The 17,920-nt window shown below is 41.4% G+C and overlaps 1 long non-coding RNA gene across 5 annotated transcripts in view; it reads left to right on the top strand.

The window, feature by feature from the left end:
* The window catches only part of LOC139041760 (uncharacterized), a 72,637-nt gene that overhangs the window by 6,339 nt on the left and 48,378 nt on the right, over positions 1-17,920 (top strand). For 2 of the 5 annotated variants that reach the window (XR_011497607.1, XR_011497604.1), the window contains exon 2: positions 7,517-7,664. The exons of the other annotated variants lie outside the window; for them this stretch is intronic. This is a non-coding gene — a long non-coding RNA (uncharacterized lncRNA). The remainder of the gene's footprint in view (positions 1-7,516; positions 7,665-17,920) is intronic. 5 annotated transcript variants of the gene reach the window in all.

Below are 17,920 nucleotides of genomic sequence, written 5' to 3'. Positions count from 1 at the left end.
AAATGGCAGTGTTGCCATGGGTGAGACATCCTGGGCTAGAATGATGAGAAGTCAGATGATGCTGTGATGTGTGAGATTTTATCTGGACCAGGGTAGGCAGGCATTATTTGGAACTTGGATGGCCCAATAGTAATATGTTCTCTATTTAAATAAAGAAAGCACAAACTGAGTTTTGTCCAGTTGGTGACAGATGTGAATGCAGTATCAGAGGGCAGTGGGTAGATTTACAGACTTGGGAGATGTAAAGAAAACCAAAAGTAGATCACATTTAAATTGAAGCCAACCAAGGTAAGATATCCACATTCTGGCTGCATTGTGAACTCATAAATGTCCTTTATTTTACAGAGTTGGATTTTGTTTTGCTTGTTTTTCAATGCACGAATGAAGTCCTTGAACACTTCCACCTTCCTTTCCAGAAACTTGGATTAATTCCTATGATCCTGGCCCCGAATTTGATTGTTTTCATTTGTCATAAATGCAATTTACAGGAAGTTTTAAAAGGTAGTGCTATAGTGTTTAAAACACTCTTTTCAATGGGAATATCTATGGAAATAGGGGCTTTGTGGCCCCTACTGAGCTAGCTAAGCATAAATGCTTATTAGCACATAAGAATTTTAATCTGCAAGTTATGAGTAATGCAGTAAGTTCTTTGAAATATACCATTTCACCATGATAATTCCATTTGTAAACTTTTTGTGGAAGTGGATAGTTGATGTAGTGAATGGATTCTGACTTGGTTATGTGTGTGGTTTAAATTCATGTTGTACTGCTGCTTGTACTCCTGGAAGGGTGGTTTCCAAGTGGATGTGCTTCCTTTCAACCTGGCTCTTTGAGAAGGTTTTGTCTTAGCATCTCTAAATCGTTTTAGAGACACATTTATGAGGAGTTTTAATGCTGATAACGACCATATCTGGAGTGTGGAGGGGAGTCTAGGTTCTCAAGCTTGCTTTCAGGGTTCTATGGTAGATGAAAGAGCTGCAAGTAATACAGAATTGTTGGAGGGTAGAATGGCTTAAGCTGGGAGTAAATTCCAGAGTACAACTGAAGAAGGTATTTGTGTATTGTTTGGATTTTTATTCCATGAGCAGCTGGTAAGCCAGCAAAGGTTTTTGATAGAGGGACAATGGGATCAGATATGTGTGTTTAGAAATATGACTATCTGAGAAGGTGATTATGTTCGTACAGGATCCGGAGTGCACCCATGTGGTACCTGAAAGCCTTTATGCATTGAATGAATGCAGAGAGGCAGTGTAGGTTGATGGTTAAGAGAGAAGGTGCTGGAACCAGTCTTTCTGGGTTCAAAGCTTGGCTCTGTCACTTACTAGATGTGAAATTTTAGGCAAATTTTTAAACTCTTATGCCTCAGTTTTTCCACCGGAAAAATGGGGTAACAAGTGCACACACTTCTTATGAAAATTCAGTGCATTCATACACATAAAGCAGAATAGTGCCTGGCATATAATAGATGCTCAGGAATTGTTAGCTACTATTATTAATAATAATGACAGTTATTATTATTGTTGTTGTTATTATCAGCAGCTCCCATGTAAAAGTGAGGCAAAGAGATGACAGGTGTGGGTGGGCCCAGGATTGGAACGATAGGAGGCAGTGCTTCTCTACCCTGCCTGCACATTAAGATCCCCTGGAGAGCTTTTAAGGATTTCAGCACTGGAGTTCTGCTCTAGACCAATTCAATAACAATATCTGGAAACGGGGCTTGGGCATGAGGATTTTTAAGCTCTCCAGGTGATTTGCCTTCTAATTGTGACTCTCTTCCTATCCAGCCTGAAGCTCTGGCCTGGCCCAGCGTAGTATAGAAGGAAAGCTGTGCAGTAAAGTTTGAATGGACTTCACCCTTAGGGGGACAGGATGATGTGGTGGCTGTTGCTGAAGAACAAGAGCAAATCTTTTGCCAGTATTCCAGAATGGCCTCCTCGTCCTTGCTGTGTGCATCCTGCTCCTGGCCCGGCATCTCACACCCAGCTAGATTTGGTCAGCTGTAAGAGAGCCAAGGACCATGGGAGGTCAGAGCTCTGCACAGCCAGACTGTTAGGAACCCAGCTGGTGTCTCCCTATCAGTGATGTTTTACATATCACCAGTCTCATGCTTTTACAAATCAATCTACCAACAAGGACTTGTTGAGCACCTTCTGTGGGACCAGCTGCGTGCCAGGTGACTGGAGGGCAGTAACCAGATAGCCATGTGGCTGCTGTTGGGGAGTGAGTTGTTATTGTTTTGTTTGCTTTTTCTACAGGAGCCAAAATTCAGGCTTGTTAAGTGGTAATTGACAGTCCTTTCTTCTAAGGAAGTTTCTCTTGGATTTACTGCCAATAGGAAGTGTATTATTCCTCAGAGCACTATAGCATTCATTTATTGAGTGCCCACTCAATTATGAGGCATGACAGAGTTTGCCATCTAAAAGAGGAAAGACCACTTAATGATTCCTAGAGTCAGAAGTCTGGAATAAATGGACAGACTGATCAAAGAGTTAAGGGGATTCTGTTGTAACTGGAGAAGCACTTTTAGCAAGAGCTGGGTCTTCCACTGAAATCTCAAAGGAGCCCTTGAATAAGTTATGTGGGAGAGAAAGTATGTTTTTGAACATAAAGGAATAGTGATTTCAGCTGATCATCTAATAGGCTAACAAAATGCAGGTTGTGGTGGTTTTGCTAAACCATGGTGGGAACGGATTTAACACCTGGTACAAATTAGAATTCTAGTTTGAGATCTGAAGAATTATTTTTCCCATCCCAGGAGAAACTAAGCTCTCTGAGAAAGTGTGTTTATCACTCACAGCAATTTTCTAGGTCTGACTGTTTTTTCTGGATGGACAACTGTTGCATGTGAGGAAAATAAAAAGCTTCACCCTTTGGGTCAACTTTCCTTCTAGAGTTGAAGGACAAATAATGGTTAATAACCCAAATCAGATCTTGTTCCTAAATTGACTTGGATTTGCTTTGGGAAGAAGATAGTGGAAGGCCATTTGGAAGCACAGATCGGAGGTCTTGTGTGGATAGAGGTGGAGGGGCGGCGGGATTGGGATTGGGATTGGGCTAAGGGACTCGGGAAATGAGACATCCCTGAGACTTCTACCAAATCTAGTACTTGCCTTTCACCTTCTTAACCATAATACCCTAGTGTCACCAACATCCTTTGCAGTCAAAACTTACTCCTTTCCTGCTGTAAGAAGTAAGCATCTTTTTTTTTTTTTTAAGATTTTTTTTTTTTTTTTTCCTTTTTCTCCCCAAAGCCCCCCGGTACATAGTTGTGTATTCTTCGTTGTGGGTTCCTCTCGTTGTGGCATGTGGGACGCTGCCTCAGCGTGGTCTGACGAGCAGTGCCATATCCGCGCCCAGGATTCGAACCGACGAAACACTGGGCCGCCTGCAGCGGAGCGCGGGAACTTAACCACTCGGCCACGGGGCCAGCCCCAAGAAGTAAGCATCTTGAAGGCAAAAATTATAGTTTAAATACTTGTAGGACCAGCCATGTTTGTGAAATTGAATTGGAACATCTGAACAGATCTTTTAATCAGGTTCTTTTGGTTCTCTTGGTGAACTCTGGAGAGACACCTTTCTGGGAATAAGTGACTGCAAAGAGGAAGGATCATTGTTTAGTTCTCTGTCTTTATATTCTTAGTTCCTCTCTTCCTCCCCTTTGCCAGAGACTCCAAGAAAGAACAAAGAGAAGAAGGAGAGAGAGTTGGCTGGCACAAAAGCTATTCAAAACACTCAACAGAAAACCTACGAAGGTCATGGGAGATCTTCCCTTCCTTTTATAGTGACTCCATAGCGCTCTCTTGGCTAGAGGGGCAGTTTTCCAAACGTGAACCCAAAAAAAGATGCCTATGTCTTATATAGCGTGAGAAGAATGTCTTGAATTTGCACACTGCCTTTCTTCTGCGAACGTTCAAAGTACTCTACAAAAATGACATCATGACTCCCCAGGAGGAGACTGTGGACTGACTCTCAGGAGAAGAATGCCTCTGAAGCAGGCTGGAGGAGCTCAAGCACAGATCAGAGTCCTTATTGAATTTAAGCCAGCATCCCTGCATTGTCTGAGTTCTAAATCTCACAGACAGAAAGAGGAGCATTAATACTAAACGTGGCTAGATGAAATCTAAGTGAGATCTCTTGATGAATTACGTCTCATGCCTTAAAAAGGCACACTATAAATTTTCATAGTTTCTTATTCTTTTCTCCTAAATGGCTTTGCTTAGAACTGGCCTCCATCTAGCATCTTTCTTTGGAGCAAGGCAAAAATAAAATGACAGAACAAAACAAAAAGCACAAAGTCGCATTTGTGTTATCATGACAACACCAAATTGGCTCACCTCAGGTAAAACCTGGAGTCTTAGTAAAGATTCCTTGGAGAGAGAAATGAAAACATCCGATCTCTCTCTGTTGTTTTGATTAGGATCTTGTGGCAGAGAGCAGTGGGTTAGAAATTTTGTTAATAACTTAAAGAAAAATAAAAGCAGTACTTATAATTGGTGGTAGTTATAATTTCTTTTTCTGTCTTTGTAAGGAAATTTTAATCACGTCCAGTAAAGTTGCTTATTTTCCTTTTTTTCATTCCATGCCCCCCATCTCTGCCCTGCCTTCTGCCTGGCTCTCACAAGAAATCTCAGGAGGTTCTGCCTGTGGAAGAAAATTCACAGGATATAAAGAGAAATGGAACTGTACCTTGTAGATCTAATAATATTTCCTCAAATCAAATCCACTTCAGGGGAAGATTCACTGGAGAAATTATTGGAGATATTGCAACAAGGGTTATTTGGAAATTGAAGGTGAAAACGCGAACTGTTTATCATCAGGTCAAATTCTCTTCCCATTTCTCTTGACTCTGATCTGAACTGGCTTCAGTTTGTTTATTACTACTAACAGGTCTGATGCCCTGTCAGACAGAGTAGCTGTTTCATTAGAATCTTTATTTTCTTAATCTGGAAGGAAGAGTTACTGGCCATTTAAATCTTTCTCAGCTATAAATACTTGTCCTGTTTCTAGACTTGGCAGTGTGCTTGTTGGGTTTACAATCCCAGCTCTGAGTCGACTGTGCATTTTCATGTGATTATCCAGAGTTTTGGAGGGCTCTTTGTATTATCCTCCCAAAATATTCCCTTGTTAACTTTTTTCTTTTTTAATTCTTGGTGATATGGTGGGAATCTTTGATTTATTTGGATTGAATAAGAGACTGTGATGGTTTGTGACATTTATTTATAATTAGACTGCCAAATTCATCTTCTCTACTTTCGCTGTCACACACATTACTCTTGCTGAGACATTTCCAGTGTCTTTCCTTCCAAAGGCCTCACTATGGATGCCTGGAGCCTCCTGCCCCCATCTATCTCTGTGAGCTCATCACCCCCTCTTCTCACCCCGAACTCCCTGCCACAGTCGTGTGTTTTCTCATGTGTTACCTTTGACCTTGGTTGCTAGTATCATGTGGGAGGGGAGGTCTATGAAATTTTTGCCTTTATATACATGTTGTCATATCCAGTAAGATTGGTGATCACAAAACATTGCTATTTGTTTGCCATGTAACTTTGCCTTCCTTTTGTTGTTTTTACCATTTTAAGGCTTGGTTGAATGTCTTCAACTGTGTTGACCTTTCTGTAATGTTTGGGACCACAACCGTGGAGCCCACACGGGGAGGCTCCAGCCTGCACACACTTAAAGGACCCTTAAGGGATTAATGAGGGCAATCTGTACCCAGCCTGTACTGACTCTACCTTTTATAAGCTACTGAAATTCCTACTAGAATCAGAACTCAGACCCAAAATATTTGAATCCTTAATGAAGTCCATTCTTTGGAGCATGTAGCATAGACTGCTCATAGATGTGACACTTCATATTGGAGTCCTTGTGTAACTTGGCAGTATTGAGTCTGGGACTGGACAGCAAGAGACACCTATCTGGTATTAAAGTTGCTTCATGGAAAGGAGTTAACAGTGGAGCTGTACTGTGTGTAATTTTAACCACTGAATGTGATCTGTGGCACTTGGTCATTGATATAGATTATGTGGAACAAGAACCATTCTTAAGGTGTAAACTCTGATGGATGGGCACAGGGCAGGCACGTCTGTCCCATGCATGCAGCTTGGAGATGCTCCCCTTGGTGGTAGCAAGCACTGGTTTCCAGGTCCAGAAGCCCATAGCCATTCTCACGGAGCTGCATGCAGCTCACAGATCTAGACTAGTTCTGAGAGGCACCCAGGTGAGCTATTCTACTGGAAGCTGGCATGCTCTCCCAGAGGTCAGGGGCGCTCTCCAAGGAGAACTGGTAAGGTGCCCATGTTCGATGAGGGAGAATGGCCTTTGTCAAAGCAACATGGGATTTCAGAGCAGAAAGACACCTTAGCTGTCCTGCTGTGCTGAGGAACACATTCTAAAGAGTGGCCCTCTTCAAACTTCTTGCTCTTCCACATACTCTGAACGAGCTTTGGGTTCAGGAACATGGGGGATAATAAGCTCTGGTGTTTGCTAATTCTGATATGAAGTTTGCAGCCCCTAGATAAAAGTTTAAATTGCCCGGACATGTCCCATTATTAAACAGCTGAATAAATAACAGGTGGGAGTTTGAGTGTGAGTATGAGTGTGTGTGAGTATGTGTGTGTGTGTTAGAAGGATTTCTGGCCCCTATTGGTGATTAAAAATACTGTCCAAATTGTAACTAATATCCTCTCTGCTTGTCTAGAGGGTGACTCTGGTTACCTTAAGAGAAAGAATAAATTTTCAAAGGGTGTTGCAGAAGGGGCTTGTTTGACCCTGGGATGGCTTTGCAACATTTTCCAGTTTCATCACTTTAATGTGATGTGACCTGTGCTGGCATTTGGATTCAAAAACTGGGAGTTGGGCCTCGGCTCTGTGACTCATGAGCTCTGTGTCCTTGGGAAAGCTCCTTAACTCTTTCTGAACCTCACTTTTGTCAGCTGGGGTAAGCAGATAGTTCTTGCCCTACCGATCTCTTACAGCATTTCATCTGGTTCCAAAGAGAGAATGTATAGAAAGTGATTGTTAGTGGTTTTCCTGGAGTATCCAGTGAGGTTTTCACTGTGACAGTGTGTTGAAATTCAGAATTTAAAATTTTAGGGGAGGGAGAGCTTAGCCGTAAGTTAATTTTCATAAGGACTTTAGTGACCCTCCTAGGAAGGAAGGGACCAAAATCTCAATGCTCCCTCTAGGGGAGCTCAATGTGCAGGCAGAGTGGAGAACCACTGCCTTCCGTCATTCCACTCCTGGGCCCATCTATACCTGTGATCCCTCTGCCTCTCTTTTACGTGGGAGCTGCTGATAATAACAACCACAACAATAATAAAAGTCATTATTATTCACAATACTAGCTAACAATTCCTGAGCATTTCTTATATGCCAGGCACTGTCCTGCGTTACTTGTCTGAAGGTATTGAATTCTCATAAGAAGTGGGTGCACTTGTTATCCCCATTTTTCCCGGCAAAAAACTGAGACATTGAGTGCATTAACACCAAGTTTCTGGCCTAATTTTGTTTTCTGAAGGAGCCACCTTCTGTTGGAAGCTGCTACAATCTTGTGGGATCAAAGGAGCGTGTCTGAGTTCTGGCTCTAGTGGCTCATTGAGAGCACGAAGGACCAACAGATCCTTCATCTGTCAGGAAGTACCTGGGGAGTCCTGAGATCTGTTGAGGTGAGCAGGCCCCTGGCAAGAGAATTTAGACTTTCTGCTCTTCTGCACAAGCAGAGTCCCATTCAAGTCATTTTAAGTGCATATATTGGGAGATGGACAGATCTGAATTTGAATCCTGTTTCTGTCATCTGGTAGCTGTGTGACCCCAGACAAGTTACTCAGTGGTCTAAGCCTCAACACGAAAATGGGGATAGACCTACCTTGCAGGTTGGTGGTGAGGAGTGATGCAATCATTAGCGGAGAGCTTTGCAGGGTTCTAGGCACGTGGGAAGGACTCGCTCCGCTTAGCTGTTCTGCTGCAGTAATACAGTCCTCTTCTGAGGGCTTGCTTTGGTGGGGAAGGGCCTTAGTCACAACTGATGTTACCCAGAACAACCCTGTGACAAGGTACAGCTCCATTTCAGCAAAAAGGGATGGGAGTTTTCCTAGAAAGAAATTTAGGAGGAAAACAAGCCAGCTCTGGATCATATTGCATAGAATGTTTTAAACATGAAAGCACATATCTTTCCTCTGACCCTTAATACTTAAGGGTGTTCCCTCTTAATACTTCATACTGAGTTCCAAGAGACATCTGCGTAACTAAGGCATTATGATGGCCACACAAGGACCTTCATACAACTGGAGGTATGTGCAATGGCTGCCATCTCACACTGCCTTATCCCCAGCTAAGCTGAGTTAGAACCTGTCGGTGCTCTGAGTGGAAGGGATGTGGAACAGAAATTCACATAATTCTTCCTGATTACACTCTTTTCCTAAAAAGTAGATATTCATGCGAGCTTAAGCTGATAGAAAACAGCAATCAGGCAGTCTCATGCACCCATATTTTCCTGGGACAAACTGCAGAGAAAAACTGTTTGAATGTGTTTAATGAAAATATTTTGCTAGCTCAGAACTTCTTGAAGAGATCCAGCTTTCTTATGGAAAACAGCCCAGGATTCTTAGAGAAAATACTGAAGGTTGGAGAAGCATTCTTCTTTTCTTTTATCAGTGTAGTTTTGCCAAAGAAGATGCTGGCTGTTTTCTCCACTGAGGAGTGAAAGGAAGTTGTGATCATAAGCTTCCATCCTTTCATGGGCATTTTTTCAAATTTGTTTTCCTTTTTAATGTTAACAAAGTGCTTTTTCTTATAACTATCTTGTTTCATAAGGACTTTAAGATAATTTAAAAAAATAAGAATACAAAATATATTGAGGACTAAGGGGAAAGAGAAGTAAGGCAAAGTTGGGTATAGAAAATGCGTGCCTGTGGAACAAAAATTTGGCTCTGGGCTTCCCAGTGACCAGGGCAGAGACAAAAATCTCATTTGGTTACATGATTTTTAAAAATGAAGTTTATTAGTGTCTCTGGCACTAAGAACAGAAGTTTTCTCACCTGTACTCATAAAGGGAATATTTTGAGCTCTGATGATCAGTTTCCTCAAATGCCCCACAGTGACTGCCACTGAATCATATAGGACTGCTTTACAGAACATTCCTCATTGTTGGCATTTGGCCAAAGTATAATTCTATAAAGGAAAAGAAAGAACCTCCAGGCAATTCTCCATTTATACTATTCATTTTCCACTGAACTTTTGCAAAATATTGAGCAGCAAAGAGTTAGAGGTCATCTCTGATAAGCACCTGAAATGCAGCTCTTCTTTGCAGACGGGAAAGTACAGAGCCACAGGCTTAAGACAGTTCAATAAGCCGGGGCAGAGATGATGTTCCATTATAAATATAAAAAGGAAAGCCAAAGGTATGGGGGCCAGAAGAAAAGGCCGCTCACTTCTACATGTAGAGAGGGAAGTGCATCCAAGAAGATGTGGAAAATTTGGGAGAAGGGGAAGAAAAAAATGAATGATAATTTTGTTACCTTAAGGTAACTGCTGTTAACACGTTTGTGTGTTTCCTTTCTTTGTATGTTTCCTGAGGGGAAAAAAATCTCACAGGTAATGTTAACAAAGTCAAAATTTACACATAATTTTATGTCATCTTTCATTTAACTAATCAGCATAAAATAAGCTATTATATTTTATATCGTTGGGTGTGTGGGCTAATAATTCCCACCATGGTTTCAGACCTTCCATAAAGTGTTGAATACCCCCATGCCATAAGTAACCCATGGTTTGGGAAAGTTAGGAAAAAAGGCCGTTTAAATGGATTGGTGACCAATAAAGAGACCAGAGGGGTTGGTAGGGGCGAGAACTGAGTGCAGGGAGCAGTTCAACAGAAACTAAGAAGGAGATCTGACCGTGAAACATAAGCTCCTAGAGGACTTATAACCTCTTGGGGCTCCCACTGAATGTGAGACTGGGGATCTGATTTCAAGTGTATCTCAAGATGGAACATGCATCTCCTATAATATTTGAAAAACTATAAGCATTTTAAGATTTGCCTTTTCATAAAAAGAGGTAAATAGAGAATATTAGATGGGTCACATAATGTGACACTATGGTGGTACTATTTGGCAAGTTTTTTCTCTTTTAAAGTAGTTTTTCCAGGAGTGCCTCTTTTCATGGACAAGAATTCTTTTTTGGTGGTGGTGGTGGGGGGTGGTTGGCAAAAGTCATCTATTGATTTTGGAGGGAGACACTGGTGTTTTCATTCAAACTAGTCCTCATAGCAAATACTTCCCAATGATGCGCTCACTTTATTCAATTTTGTTTTCTCCTTCCCAGAAATAAAACATTTCTGATGCTTAAATATAACGACAAATTCATCAAAATCATGTCTTGAATGGCCTCTGGGTTCTGATATTCCTTCGTTGATCTGGTATAGATTTCTTTATCCCCTTATTGCATTGCTTTGAAATGTGTCACTTTTTTGTGTGTGTGTGTGTGTGTAACTTTTCTTTTTTTTGCTACTTGGAATTACCTTCTGTTCCCGGAAGGGATCCATAAATGCATTTTCTTAAACTGTGGACATTTTCTGCCCGCCAGATGTTGTGGTAAAATTCTACCTTCCCCAGGGACCAAAGTGTGACTATCAAGTGAGGAGGCTCACCTTTCTTCTTTTTATCCAATGTGACTTATAGAAGTCAGTCCCACTGTGTACGATTGCTTTCTTCTCTGACAGCCTTCACAAGCAGGCAGAGGGAATCTGTCAGTAGACTGTCTCAGACAATCTCTTTTGTAGTAAGACTATTTCTTCTGAGGAAATTCAACCAAATGTGACTTTAACCATCTAAAATCTTCCTTTCCCAATAAATGAAGGTAAATATCTGAAAAGACACAATAAAATGAGAACCTTTGAGTTGATTTAATTAAGCAGCCGGATTAACGAGAGGATGTATTTTTCCTGCAGTTATGAATCCTCCTCCGTTACCAGTATTCGGTTCATCAGAGGAAACAGTCAATACATGTTTGGAATTTGTTTTTCCTTCCAACACTGAAAATTTTATAAGCTGTTAGTCTTACTTCTGGGTGTTAAAGTCTCATTAGAGAAAAAAAAAACTTCAGCTTTCTTTCTTATATCGAAAGGGAATGGATTTTTGTGCTTCTAGTACAACGAGTAGGCTGTCACCAGGTGGTATGTTTACTGCCCTTCTGTCTCAGAAATAGAAATGCTGTGCAGGTACTCCATCATGAAAAGGGTCAATTTCCTGACAAATTGATTCAGAATTTAACTGTAAAGCGAATTCTCTTTTTTTCACTGGCTTCTATTCTAAAGCCCGAGAAACGCAGCTGTGCGTTTCTCTATGAATGAATTCAAAATGTCTGAGGAGAGGTTTGGGTGGGTACCAGGTCTCTGGGATTCTGGGAACATCAATGGAACTTACCTGTGGACTATAATTCTCTTCTCTCCTTTGGAGCCTCGGGTAGCACCGCGCCTAGAAGGACTTTTCTGGGTTTTCCCCTGGATTCTAAGAATGTCTGTCTCAATATAAATGGCTTCTAGAACTTTTGCATTCTTTCTTTAATTTGGGTACTTGCAAGTACGTCTGGGGAGCTGGGTTTCACATCAGTTTGCCACTGGGTTCACTAATAGCCTCATGGAAGCTTTCAACATGAATGCTTCCTCCTTCCTCCCTTTCGCTCCAGTCAAGCTTGCCCCCTTCCTCTTGTTTTCCCCTCTAGTCCTCCCCTCTAGTCCTCCCCTCTCTCTTCTACCCACTTTGTCCTCCCTCCCTTCCTCTCCTCATTTTTTTTGCTGCTTCTTTTTATTTTGATAAATTAAAAAAATATAGAAAAGCATGGGGCATTATATAACAATTTATTTCCACCACACAAAATTTATAATTACATTTTAAACCCCCAATTTTATTTTTTTAAATAAAATAAAGCATCATAGATAAAATTAAAAGTCTTTTGGATGCCCCGGTCCCATATTTTCCCTTGCCCTTCCTAGAGGTGACCCTCATCAAATGTATGTCTCATTAGGCCAAAGACTCATCTGATGGCCCTTCTTTGTCCACATGGCCATGTCCACTGGAGCTTCACAGAAGGCTGTCCTCTTGCTTTGGGTCATTAGTTTATTACATGTCGATGGGGGCTATGTGCCAGATGCGGCCTGTGGGTGTTCCAGAAGCAAATGTAGTAAATATCCACTCTGACCCAGTTGTGTGGGAAAACAAGCAGATTGAATGGCCCATGGAGTAAACTCATGAGGAAGAATCAAGTGTAGGAGACTTCAGCAGATGCAGCCAGGTCCTTTCGAGACACAGGAACTATTCTTGTTGGAGTTCTGTCTCCATAGTCTCCCATCTGTGTAAGAAGCTAGATCCTTAGTGACTGCTCCTAATTCTTTCCTCTCTAGGAACACCAACTTGGATCTTCAGCATTCCTGACCTCATTCTTTATTGTTCTTTTGGCTTCTGATGAATTCTAACATCCACGTTTGTAATTCTGGCCTTCTGGCTGTTTCCTGCTTCCTTGGTGTGATGGTTTGGTTTTGATGTTCTTAAATCTGTACCATCCCCAGTCTCTGTTTAATTTAGTTGAAGAAACTTAGCAATGGACTACGATACAGTCTCCTCATCCTAACCTGCCAGAGCATGCTAGGCGGTAGGTAGGGGCTGGTAATTCACCTGGCTAAGATTTGACTTTGCCCCTAGATCTGCACAGCTTTGTTCCATTACTGCCAACTCGCACGTCCTTAGGGATGAGTGGGGACCCAGGAAGCAAGGCACCAAAACTTAGCGGTGTCCAGGAGCCTAGAGCCTGAGCTGTCAACATCAGCTCTGATGAGCAGCCTGCAGCCTACCAAGACAGATCTTAGAGGGAGTGAGTGGATGTTGAAATTGGCTATAGTTCCAAAGCTCTCTTCTAGGCCTCCTCTTGGTGTTAAGTCTGGGACCTGAAGCCTCTGCTTTCCAGGGCACCAGGAATTGGTGACGGTGACATGGAGACTGAGACCGACAATGCTGGGCAAGTGCTGGGTGTTCATGGGGTACTTTCTCACTCACTCTGTCACCTTCGTTGCATGTGTCGTGGTCAATTCACAAGCTTCTTTATGAGCTGCTGCTTGTTCTGCTTCTAATCCTTCCTCCAGCTTCTTCCCATTAGTTTTTTCCTTCTCTTTTTACCTTGACTTATTGGTCTGTTTGGCTTTCTCTCTCATGCTGTATCCGCTTAACTTGTCCTCTTGGCTGGTGAATTGCAGTGGCACATAAATGGGGAAATGGAAAATATTGATCAGCCTTTGATAAAGTCTGCCAAAATTTTCATCATCCCTTCTCACTTTTGTCAAATACCAGGGAAATAATATAGTGGGTAATAGACTCCAACAGCAGTCTGAGATTCAGGATTCATGCTGTAGATCGTATTTGCTATGGGGAAAACATTTTCAGTTTAGAGTCTATAAAAAGATAATATTACTAGAGAACAACTCTCTTTACTTTTACATTATTTTCTACATTCTTTGGTCTTTTAACCCCCTAGTGATTAAACTTGTGGTCAGTGAGGAATAGTGATTGATCCACTTTTTCTCTATGCTGCTGTGCCATCTCCATTCAAGGTTAAATTATAGTGTTTGAGGAGCCTGTCACCTGTCCCTTTTTCATGATTTTTAAGGAAAACAACCAAAGAATGTAACGAAATAACGTAAGACATCAAACAATGCAAAACAAAACTTTTCTCCTAGAAATTATAAATTTCATCCTCCTAGAAATTAGAACATGCTCAAGATTCAAATTACCAGCCAACCTCTCAGCAAGTGCTCTTCCTGGCAGCAGCAAGACTCTTGGGTTCAATGACACTGGGCACCTGGCTGTCTGGATCTAATGCTCGCTCCAGCATTTACCAGCCAGAACACCATAGAGAAATCTTCTGTCTCCGTCAAGCCTCAGTTTTCTCAGGTGTAAAACAGGAGTTGATGAAACAAGCCTGTCTTAGGATGTTGTGATAAGTAGAGGTAGTGTGTGAAAGGTGCTTCGCTAAGAGGTTGGCCTAGAATCAGCACTCAGGTGTGGCTGACTCGCAATTACTATTCTTCCTCTGCCTCCTCCTTCACTCTAGTGGGTGGTTCAAAACATGGCTCTATCTCGGGGCTACTGGGCCTTGATCTTGGATCCACCCATTCTTCTTATGTCCCCTGGGACAAAACCTTCCACCTTTCTGAGGTTGTTTCTGTATCTGGGAATTCATGATGATGATGATGATGATGATGATGATGATGATTATGATCATAATAACATACCCCAGTTTATTTCAAGTTTAAATGCAGTGCCTAGAGCCTAGTAAATGTACAATAATTGTTTGTTATTGTAACATGATTCTTAATATTCTCTCAAGGATCAAAGTCTTACACGCCTGCTGAATTTCTGCGGTGCTGGCAGAGTTGAGATGGGGGTGGGGTAAACTATAAAGTTTAGATAAGTAATCAGTGACTTTCCAGAGAAGACATACTGTCTTGATTTGTTCATTTAAATTTAAGTGAGTCTGAAGTGATCTCTAAGATCCCTTTAGTTCTGTTACAGCCCCAATCCGCCCCCAACCCCAGGATGATGGCAGAGAAATGGAGCTGCCTGAGGCCCCCTTCACAGAAGTACTGTTGAGGACTGAGAGGAGGGGAGCTGCTAGTTCTGCAAGGCAGCAAGCCAGCAAGTCCAGCAAGGATCTGGACTTCTCCACATCCCCTCTCCTTTCCTTCCAAAATGTGAGTAGACTGGCGGAGGGTCACCACCTGGGGTGTTGCCAGCCAGCCTGCCAGTTTGTGTTTTAGAGTTAGTGGGAGTTAACCGACAGTTGTCTGAAAGCAAAGACAGGACCTGAGGTGGGTCCTGGGGAGCAGTGTCAGTGCCAGAGCATAGAGCAGGTGAGAAGTACTCAAAGACCAACTGCCTGTTTTATAGGTTTTACTGAGCTCATTTAGCCTCAGCTCCTTTGTTGGGCCTGCCTAGAATACAATCTACAGCCCATTGTCTTTGCCCTTAACACACATAGACTCTCTCAGCACACCAGCTCTTAGTTTGGCTTCTTCCATGCACTAATTTGGCTGACCCCAATCCATAGATGCTGTAATGTTCCTCTGTGTGTCTGGTGGGAACTACATATTCCTTCTCTCTGGCATGTTCAAGCCTCATGACTGGAGCAGTAGTTCAAGTCTGGCTCTCTCAAACCATAGAGAAAGAGATCTTTTCTGTACCCATGGCTCTAAGCAAACAGTGAGGGGTCCTCACCCCATAGTGCTGGCAGCATGGTCACATTCTCTTTCTACCTTCTCAGCCAGTGTGGCCACAGCCGTCGTTCTCTGTAGTGTCGTGACTCAGACTGGACTTTCGTCTATACCCGACAGAGTTTGTGCACATTTTCTGAAATGGTTAAATTAAGGGTTATACAAGTCATTACGCCAAGTCATCAAAACAGCAATTAACTCAATAACCATGACATTAAGCCAGCTGTTACCCGGGGAATGTAAAATTGGAAACCAATGCTACAGTGTGCTTGGCTCACCCAGGAGCTTCCGTGAAGCAAAACTAAGTATAGTGAGTGTAAATATCGTAAATGTTGCAGTTCAGAGGGGCAATGGACTACTTCTCTTTTTAGGGGAGAAGATCATGGGGACAAAGAAAAATTCAGAAGGAAAGACAAAAGAGTATCCAGGTCTGGGAGAATACCTTTATAAACGAATATCCACAGCTTTTCTATGTTGTTTATTGTATCATAGATTATCTGGTATATTTAACATATTAAGAAACAGTTCTGGGTAAATTTCTCCCAGGAGGATAACATCTTCGTCAAGGAGAGTATAGAAAATTTGGGCTAATTTCATAACACATACTGACTGTATATAGTTATATTCTTTTAAAATTACATTTTTGAAGATTAAATACTTTTCATAAAATTGAAGAGCTAGTTATACAAAGGAGCTATGGAAGCTTTTTTTAAAAAGGTATTTTGGGTACTTCCTCTCTAACTTATTTGACTTGATCATTTAATGATCAAAAGCTAGGTTTCTCTTCAAACTAGAAGCCTCTGTCCTCAGTGAATATGTCATAATCAGACCAGGGTTTTCCAACCAAAAGAGGGTCCCACAAATCCTACTGCCAAAGGCTTTGGAAAGAAATGTTTTGTTTTTCTGATTGTCAAATTAACATGTGTACATAAATTATCTGAAAAAATACAGAAAAGTATAAAGAAATGAACATTACTCATGTAATCCCCCATAAGACTGTGGTAAATACTCTGCTGTTAATACTTTAGTGTGCTTTCTTTCTGTTTTTGTATGCATGTATTTTTCACATAATTTGGATTATACTATAATATATACACTTTTATCCTGCCTTTACATGCATCTCATTAGTGGTTTCTCATTTTTGAAGTTTTTCTTTAAAAATGTTTTAACACAAATGTGTCAAGTTATTTAATTGTACTCATTATTGGATATTGTCAATAATAACTAATTTCACAATGAACATTTCAGTATATTAGTCTTTGATTCCATGCCCATTTCTTTAGGATATATTCTTAGAAAGGGAATCAATTTGTTTAGGTGTCTGACATATTGCCAAATTGTATTTTAGACAGATGATACTAATTGTCACTCATTAGTGTTTGTGTGTGCTCTGACTTCATGGTACCTTCAATGCCATCGAGTATTATTTTTTGATCCAATTTTTCTCAACTCTGGCTTCACTTTGAAATCAATGCAGGAGTTTTAGATAAATGAACAAACAAACAAAACAAGCTTATGCCTGAGCGCTCCCCCAAACCAATTAAATCAGAGTTTCTGGGGAGTTGGGGGGGTGCGGAGGCAGCTCTAAATTTAAAAGCTCCCAACTGAGTCTAGTTGACAGAAAGAGTTCGGAACCACTTTGCTAATTGAGTAAATGAAAAATGTTCTAATTCCAAGCCCTTTGATATCAAAGCACGTTAGAATCTAAGCAGTATCTGTTTGCCTCATTAGGTTGAAAAACATACTGTGAAATTACAGTCCTGGCCAAAATATTTTACCCCAAGTGGATTCTCACATTCTTGGAAAAAAATAAGGCCATTTCTGCACCAAAACAGCCTCCACTTTACCATCTTACCAATTAGTTTTTAGAAAAGTTTTACAGGGCCTTTTCTACTTTTCCCCATTTCATCTCTAAACTTCCTATCTCTGGGGCTTTTTTGTTGTTTGGTAGATAAAAATACTAAAGGAGACTATAAATAGCCTGATAAAAATCCTAACGCAGCCCTAGAAATGGTTTGACCATCAGGTTTGGTGAGCTCCAGATGGGTCCTGGGTCCTGCTTTCAGCTGCATCAGTCCAGGGAAACCCTTTACCCTCACCCTCGGGGGGAGCTGATGTGAAATATTGCCCTCTCTGCTGAAATATTTTCCTGTGTGTGAGAAATAAGAAAATATTTCCTTCTCACCCCTAGTGATCTTCCTGCAAAATCGGATTCCAAATATTTAGATAGTCTCCTTAAAGGCTCTTATTTCCTTATTTATATCTCGCTCCTGGTCCCACCCCTCGTTCTTCCCCAAGAAGGACCATCACTTCCTCTCCCACAGCCCAGATACTCACTTTCCTGTTTGCTCTTGCAGCCAAGAGTGGCCATGTGACACAATTTTGTCCAATTACACATAAACAAAATTCTGCTGGCAGCTTTGGGGAAGAGTTTCGTTTTCTGAATAAAGATACAATGATACTAGAACCTCTTTCCCTTGCTTGTAGCCTTGAATTCAGGTGTGATTCCTGGATTTTGGTGGCCATCATGCCACCATGAAGTAGCAGACCTGAGCGAAAGACCAAGAGAAGAGCAGACACAGCTCTGCTGTCTTTGAGGTGGTGAAATGACACTAACTATTGACTGTATCCAGACTTCTTTCGGGAGGAAAACATGTTCTCAGT

The sequence above is a fragment of the Equus asinus genome, chromosome 23 (genome assembly GCF_041296235.1).
Source record: "Equus asinus isolate D_3611 breed Donkey chromosome 23, EquAss-T2T_v2, whole genome shotgun sequence".
Taxonomy (NCBI): domain Eukaryota; kingdom Metazoa; phylum Chordata; class Mammalia; order Perissodactyla; family Equidae; genus Equus; species Equus asinus.
The sequence above is the reverse complement of the archived record's forward strand: the minus strand, read 5'-3'. Positions and strand labels throughout refer to the sequence as shown.